Raw genomic sequence first — 9,025 nt, 5'->3', positions numbered from 1 at the left:
AAGGTTAGCCTAGGTCATAACTTAAGCCTAGGATATTTCAGTCTGTTAACATATGTAGATTTGTACAAATATTCAAACACATCCTACATTTGCAACATCATCCTAACAACGGAAATGTGGCAAAAGGGCATAAGCAATATAGGCCTAGTCAATATCTGAGTTTTGAGGTAGGCCAAAGCCTATTTAGTCTAGCCAGGTATGTTCTGGACAGTAACTTTATAGGCCATTTGCCTAGATTTACTCAACAATGATTTTAAGGCCTAATGATATTCACTAACCATGTTCGGACATGGCTTTGTAGACAAAACGACACACTCAGGTCACTACTAGTGCTAACATCTCATCCTTTGATGAATGTGGCTGAATGTAGACAAGCATCAAACTTTTTTACTCTCACTTCATAAGGTGGGATCTGTTATCCTGCATAGACTACTACCCACTTTACAACTCTGGTCGCCATAACATGTTTCTGTTGTGAAAAATACACCTATTCTTTCGAAAAAAATGTGTAAAATGAAAATTCAATTTCAAAGTCGAATGCACAATGTATGTATGAAGACTTACAAATGAGCTGGCTTTTTTGCCGTACAACGCAACGCTGTATACACCCCAACTATAGCACACTATCATGGAAAAGTTTATTGAGACTACGTAATCGACCTGCCTTGGTCGTAAAGTGACCTTATTTTACCAATTAGCCTGAAACGTCTGCCACATTTTTTTCTTGTATGAGGGTCTTTGTGTGAACGCTGTATAATTAACTACACTGTAGACATGAACAAAATATTTCCATACAATGTTTACACAAAAAAAAGCCTAATAGTGTTAAGAAGCTATGCAGGCTAATTTTAGAGCCTGAGGTCGATTTACGACCGTGGCAGGTCGATGACGTAATCACAAAACGTTCCTAGCTATAGAGTGCTATAATTGGAGCCAATAAAGCAGAACATTAAATCTTTAAACACATATAGCGATACACTGTGTCAGCATTCTTCCTAGTTTAATTTCTATGATGTAGCCACATATCTATATTAACAACCATTACGAAAATGAAGACGTAGTGTGTTTTATTATTTGCCATTGTCAGTTGTAATCCTTTGTTAAACTTTTAAAACCATCCCTTTTGGTCCCTGGTTTGCCGTACGTCATCTTCCCATTCTTGTTTTTATTGCCTTTTAGGCATTCCATGGTTTTTGTTCGGCGTCAATTTTGCTTAATGTAGCATTTTCATTGATGGTTGTGTGGTCACCGTCACCTACAAATTCGTGGTTTTCACCCACCTGAAGTTAGCAGGATATTCTGCTAGCAGGATATTCTGTGTACAAAGTCAACGTGGAAATTTGAGAGTTGTAGCGTGTACAAAGTCAATGAGAAAACTTTTATTGCCAGGGTGACCAGCGACATGTGACAAATAAACGCTAGATTTGAAAAAATAAAACCCCAGAAAACACTAACTTGTGTACTGTTTCAAATAAATCGTAGCACTGATTCATATGATGGGTAGTCAAGTGATCATTTTTAATAACAAGTTATAACGGTTTATCATGAAATTATCATGGCTAATTAGAGTCAAATTGCATAAGCTTAACATATATATGCCGGACTAAACATACTGGATTTTGATAGATACGACCCCTGGCTTCCTAACAGGATACATTTTGACCCCCTCATTGCCGTCCGTATCCCCAAAGAGGGCCCTATTCTCCCGATAGTCGTAATATCAGTATTGTGCTAAGACTGGCTAATGACAGTCTAATTTCATAAACTGAACATATTTATGCCGGACCAAACATACTGGATTTTGATAGATACGACCCCTGGCTCCCTAGCAGGATACATTTTGACACTCTCATTGCCGTCCGTATATCCCCACAGAGGGCCCTATTCTCTCGATAGTCGTAATATCAGTATTGTACTAAGACTGGCTAATTATAGTCAAATTGCATAAACTGAACATATTTATGCCGGACCAAACATACTGGATTTTGATAGATACGACCCCTGGCTTCCTAACAGGATACATTTTGACCCCCTCATTGCCGTCCGTATCCCCAAAGAGGGCCCTATTCTCTCGATAGTCGTAATATCAGTATTGTGCTAAGACTGGCTAATTACAGTCAAATTGCATAAACTGAACATATTTATGCCGGACCAAACATACTGGATTTTGATAGATACGACCCCTGGCTCCCTAACAGGATCCATTTTGACACTCTCATTGCCGTCCGTATCCCCAAAGAGGGCCCTATTCTCTCGATAGTCGTAATATCAGTATTGTGCTAAGACTGGCTAATTACAGTCAAATTGCATAAACTGAACATATTTATGCCGGACCAAACATACTGGATTTTGATAGATACGACCCCTGGCTCCCTAACAGGATACATTTTGACACTCTCATTGCCGTCCGTATCCCCAAAGAGGGCCCTATTCTCTCGATAGTCGTAATATCAGTATTGTGCTAAGACTGTGTAATTACAGTCAAATTGCATAAACTGAACATATTTATGCCGGACCAAACATACTGGATTTTGATAGATACGACCCCTGGCTCCCTAACAGGATACATTTTGACACTCTCAATGCCGTACGTATCCCCAAAGAGGGCCCTATTCTCTCGATAGTCGTAATATCAGTATTGTGCTAAGACTGGCTAATTACAGTCAAATTTTATAAACTGAACATATTTATGCCGGACCAAACATACTGGATTTTGATAGATACGACCCCTGGCTCCCTAACAGGATACATTTTGACACTCTCATTGCCGTCCGTATCCCCAAAGAGGGCCCTATTCTCTCGAAAGTCGTAATATCAGTATTGTACTAAGACTGGCTAATTACAGTCAAATTTTATAAACTGAACATATTTATGCCGGACCAAACATACTGGATTTTGATAGATACGACCCCTGGCTCCCTAACAGGATACATTTTGACCCCCTCATTGCCGTCCGTATCCCCAAAGAGGGCCCTATTCTCTCGATAGTCGTAATATCAGTATTGTGCTAAGACTGTCTAGTTACAGTCAAATTGCATAAACTGAACATATTTATGCCGGACCAAACATACTGGATTTTGATAGATACGACCCCTGGCTCCCTAACAGGATACATTTTGACACTCTCATTGCCGTACGTATCCCCAAAGAGGGCCCTATTCTCTCGATAGTCGTAATATCAGTATTGTGCTAAGACTGTCTAATTACAGTCAAATTGCATAAACTGAACATATTTATGCCGGACCAAACATACTGGATTTTGATAGATACGACCCCTGGCTCCCTAACAGGATACATTTTGACACTCTCAATGCCGTACGTATCCCCAAAGAGGGCCCTATTCTCTCGATAGTCGTAATATCAGTATTGTGCTAAGACTGGCTAATTACAGTCAAATTTTATAAACTGAACATATTTATGCCGGACCAAACATACTGGATTTTGATAGATACGACCCCTGGCTCCCTAACAGGATACATTTTGACACTCTCATTGCCGTCCGTATCCCCAAAGAGGGCCCTATTCTCTCGAAAGTCGTAATATCAGTATTGTACTAAGACTGGCTAATTACAGTCAAATTTTATAAACTGAACATATTTATGCCGGACCAAACATACTGGATTTTGATAGATACGACCCCTGGCTCCCTAACAGGATACATTTTGACACTCTCATTGCCGTCCGTATCCCCAAAGAGGGCCCTATTCTCTCGAAAGTCGTAATATCAGTATTGTGCTAAGACTGTCTAATTACAGTCAAATTGCATAAACTGAACATATTTATGCCGGACCAAACATACTGGATTTTGATAGATACGACCCCTGGCTTCCTAACAGGATCCATTTTGACCCCCTCATTGCCGTCCGTATCCCCAAAGAGGGCCCTATTCTCCCGATAGTCGTAATATCAGTATTGTGCTAAGACTGTCTAATTACAGCCAAATTTTATAAACTGAACATATTTATGCCGGACCAAACATACTGGATTTTGATAGATACGACCCCTGGCTCCCTAACAGGATACATTTTGACACTTTCATTGCCGTCCGTTTCCCCAAAGAGGGCCCTATTCTCTCGATAGTCGTAATATCAGTATTGTGCTAAGACTGTCTAATTACAGTCAAATTGCATAAACTGAACATATTTATGCCGGACCAAACATACTGGATTTTGATAGATACGACCCCTGGCTCCCTAACAGGATCCATTTTGACACTCTCATTGCCGTCCGTATCCCCAAAGAGGGCCCTATTCTCTCGATAGTCGTAATATCAGTATTGTGCTAAGACTGGCTAATTACAGTCAAATTGCATAAACTGAACATATTTATGCCGGACCAAACATACTGGATTTTGATAGATACGACCCCTGGCTCCCTAACAGGATACATTTTGACACTCTCATTGCCGTCCGTATATCCCCACAGAGGGCCCTATTCTCTCGATAGTCGTAATATCAGTATTGTACTAAGACTGGCTAATTATAGTCAAATTGCATAAACTGAACATATTTATGCCGGACCAAACATACTGGATTTTGATAGATACGACCCCTGGCTCCCTAACAGGATACATTTTGACACTCTCAATGCCGTACGTATCCCCAAAGAGGGCCCTATTCTCTCGATAGTCGTAATATCAGTATTGTGCTAAGACTGGCTAATTACAGTCAAATTGCATAAACTGAACATATTTATGCCGGACCAAACATACTGGATTTTGATAGATACGACCCCTGGCTCCCTAACAGGATACATTTTGACACTCTCATTGCCGTCCGTATCCCCAAAGAGGGCCCTATTCTCTCGAAAGTCGTAATATCAGTATTGTACTAAGACTGGCTAATTACAGTCAAATTTTATAAACTGAACATATTTATGCCGGACCAAACATACTGGATTTTGATAGATACGACCCCTGGCTCCCTAACAGGATACATTTTGACCCCCTCATTGCCGTCCGTATCCCCAAAGAGGGCCCTATTCTCTCGATAGTCGTAATATCAGTATTGTGCTAAGACTGTCTAATTACAGTCAAATTGCATAAACTGAACATATTTATGCCGGACCAAACATACTGGATTTTGATAGATACGACCCCTGGCTCCCTAACAGGATCCATTTTGACACTCTCATTGCCGTCCGTATCCCCAAAGAGGGCCCTATTCTCTCGATAGTCGTAATATCAGTATATTGTGCTAAGACTGGCTAATTACAGTCAAATTGCATAAACTGAACATATTTATGCCGGACCAAACATACTGGATTTTGATAGATACGACCCCTGGCTCCCTAACAGGATACATTTTGACACTCTCATTGCCGTCCGTATATCCCCACAGAGGGCCCTATTCTCTCGATAGTCGTAATATCAGTATTGTGCTAAGACTGTCTAATTACAGTCAAATTGCATAAACTGAACATATTTATGCCGGACCAAACATACTGGATTTTGATAGATACGACCCCTGGCTCCCTAACAGGATACATTTTGACACTCTCATTGCCGTCCGTATATCCCCACAGAGGGCCCTATTCTCTCGATAGTCGTAATATCAGTATTGTGCTAAGACTGTCTAATTACAGTCAAATTGCATAAACTGAACATATTTATGCCGGACCAAACATACTGGATTATGATAGATACGACCCCTGGCTCCCTAACAGGATACATTTTGACACTCTCATCGCCGTCCGTATCCCCAAAGAGGGCCCTATTCTCTCGATAGTCGTAATATCAGTATTGTACTAAGACTGGCTAATTACAGTCAAATTGCATAGACTGAACATATTTATGCCGGACCAAACATACTGGATTTTGATAGATACCACCCCTGGCTCACTCACAGGATACATTTTGACCCTCTCATTGCCGTCCGTATATCCCCAAAGAGGGCCCTATTCTCTCGATAGTCGTAATATCAGTATTGTACTAAGACTGGCTAATTACAGTCAAATTGCATAGACTGAACATATTTATGCCGGACCAAACATACTGGATTTTGATAGATACCACCCCTGGCTCCCTATCAGGATACATTTTGACCCTCTCATTGCCGTCCGTATATCCCCAAAGAGGGCCCTATTCTCTCGATAGTCGTAATATCAGTATTGTGCTAAGACTGTCTAATTACAGTCAAATTGCATAAACTGAACATATTTATGCCGGACCAAACATACTGGATTTTGAAAGATACGACCCCTGGCTCTCTAACAGGATACATTTTGACTCCCTGATTGCCGTCCGTATTCCCAAAGAGGGCCCTATTCTATCGATATTGGTAATATTAGTTTTAATCTAAGATTGTCGGCCGATTACAGCCAAATTGCATAACCTCAACATATTTATGCCGGACAAAACATACTGGATTTTTATAGATATGACCCCTATAGCCCCCTATACGGAACAGCTCAACCCCCTAATTGCCGTCTATATCCCTAAAGAAGGCTCCTTTTTTTCCAAGATGGTTATAATAGTATAAATCTAACTTAAGAGCGGCTGCCGATTACATCCAAATTTGTCATAACTTACATACCCAATATGAGCCTCTAATGACCTTGTCTTATCAAGTTCACGTGTTTACAAGGTTTTCATTGTTTGACTCTGTTGACCCCAAATGACCTTGGAACAGCACTAAGAACAATATGGGCAACATACATGCGAGGTATTGTAGACATTTGCGTTCTTTACCCATCGTGTTTACAAGCAGTGTCACAGACATACACACGCACACACATACAATCATGACTACATAGATTCCTTTCGCCAGTTCGCCTTCGACACCGATTAAAAAAATGTGAGAAACAAATATACAAGTAATTTATCTCTTTGAATTGTTTATTCATCCATTTATCTTATTAACTTAAGTAACTTTCGTGGAGCCCAACGGTGGGACATTGAACGGGTGCTATTTAAGGTCAGGGATATGGTAACATAAAATTCATCTCGTGGTGGTGTTGGTAGATGCTATAGGCAGATATCGTCTCATTTTAATTGCATCGCCTCACTATATTATTTGCCCTAACGTACTTTATAATGGAATTGAGTATAGCTCAATAGGTGCTAACAGTAAACATTGAACAAAATATAACTGCCTTGGCGATCATTTGGGAAACACATTGGAAATACACTATGACTTCTTTTAAAGATCTTTATAGTATTATAGAAAACTAAAAATCATGCAGTATTGCTATTCAGCATAAATTGGTTTAGGGGGTCATGTAAACGCCAAACGGGACCAATTTTTAAGAGCAAGCCAGATCTGTGCATAAAATTAATTTTAAAAAATAATGAAGATTCGTTTCCTTTATTTTGACCGCTTCTTTCTGGTTATGGATCTGAAGTTCTGAGTACTTACTTACATTGTGATTGGTAATTTATGATGATTTGTCGAAATAGCTTACCTTGATTTTCAGTAAAAACTACCATAGGTTTAATAAAGACCTCATAAGTTAAACCTTGGAGTACCAGTATATGCTCACGAAGTTTTGTTGTTTCATACTATCTGGGCCAATGGTCTATAATACATAAATAAATTGGTCCAAATACACGATACTATAGCAACATTTATAAGCTAGGCTATAATTGTCTATACTACATGATATACTTCAATATGTACACAGTTAACGACACGCATGTAGTGTGTAGAATAAGAAAACTACTTATATTTAATGGCATAATTAACAACCGGGCCATAAACCAGTAACATCATATCACTATGTTTTATTGTATATGACGAAAAACCCTTTAAAGTAGCGAGGTTGCTGTGAGCATCTAGTAGGGACATGCCCTTGGCCACCACTTGGTAAGCTATACCTTTGGTTGCATTATAATTTCGAGTTACATCATGCCGGACACACATTTTCCACGGGCCCATCTGGATGAGTGCTCCCAAATGTTGCCAGTACTTCTTTCTAAAACAGCAGGTTCGATCCGAATTTGTCTACGAGTGACCACAACCAAAGTCAACTAGTTGCATATACGCACAATAACCGGCCTTCAATAACCATTTGAACTGCCGACTCCACTCTCTCCACATGTCATTGCTTTAACTACTTATACGGTATTTGAGTAATTTTTTAGCTACGCGTAGCCTTAACCTTATATATAACGTTAAGATTTATTTTGCCGCTACAATACGTTGATATTATTTTGTCTATCATGCACTTAGGAAACTATAATTATTATATTATATTATCATATTATTACATTATGATGTTAGTGATGTTATTAGTAGTATGCTCCCTGGACCACAGTCAGGATTTAAATGTGTCCACCCTCGACCACGGTGCTTTTTGTGTTTACTCATTCTAGTTGGTTAAAACCTACAGTTATAGGTCACGTCAATTTAACCAACTGGAATGAGGAAATAATGCGTTGGCGGATGGAACTATCTTGCTATGTCTTTGATATCATCTATCGCCCTGGCAAATAAGAGAACATCCCCCCTGATACTCTTTCACGCTCAATCTGTTCTGCAACTATGGACACTGATATTCTGTATGAATTGCATAATGCTTTAAGTCACCCAGGAGTTGTCAGGATGTTTCATTTTGTCAGGTCAAAGAACCTTCCCTACTCTGTAGATGATGCCAATGCGATTTGACTGGAGTAGAGCCTACAATTGAAACCGTATCAACAGGGGGTTTAAGGACATCTCGGCACATGAGACAGCTCAGCCATGAAGACATCTAACCACCGAAGTCACATTGGCACCGAGGACAACTCAGCCACACACACGGATAGATTTGAAAATTGTGTGCAATTTGATTAAAATTGTATATAGTTCCATGGGGGGTCATATATGATTTCTAAATCATATATCCTCTGTACAAAACTGACCGCAAAAATAGCGGTATTCGAAAATTTGGTCTTTCCACTATTCCTCTTGCACATATTAAATTACGATCAAAATTGACCACAGTTGAATATACTACAACATTGTAATACATTATGGTATGTTTAAGTTTCAAATTAATCTTTATTCTCTAAATATATCTATATTGGACTATCAAAGATATTACACGA

At 39.5% G+C, this 9,025-nt stretch overlaps 1 protein-coding gene across 1 annotated transcript in view; it reads left to right on the top strand.

The window, feature by feature from the left end:
* Positions 1-1,236: 1,236 nt before the first annotated feature.
* Positions 1,237-9,025, top strand: part of LOC139959718 (eukaryotic translation initiation factor 3 subunit L-like) — a 99,144-nt gene continuing 91,355 nt past the window's right edge. Inside the window, exon 1 of the mRNA XM_071957534.1 lies at positions 1,237-1,274. The gene's annotated coding sequence lies outside the window, so the exon portion shown is untranslated. The remainder of the gene's footprint in view (positions 1,275-9,025) is intronic.

The sequence above is a fragment of the Apostichopus japonicus genome, chromosome 19, assembly GCF_037975245.1.
Source record: "Apostichopus japonicus isolate 1M-3 chromosome 19, ASM3797524v1, whole genome shotgun sequence".
In the NCBI taxonomy this organism is placed as follows: Eukaryota; Metazoa; Echinodermata; class Holothuroidea; order Aspidochirotida; family Stichopodidae; genus Apostichopus; species Apostichopus japonicus.
This window is presented reverse-complemented; position numbering and strand designations above follow the sequence as displayed.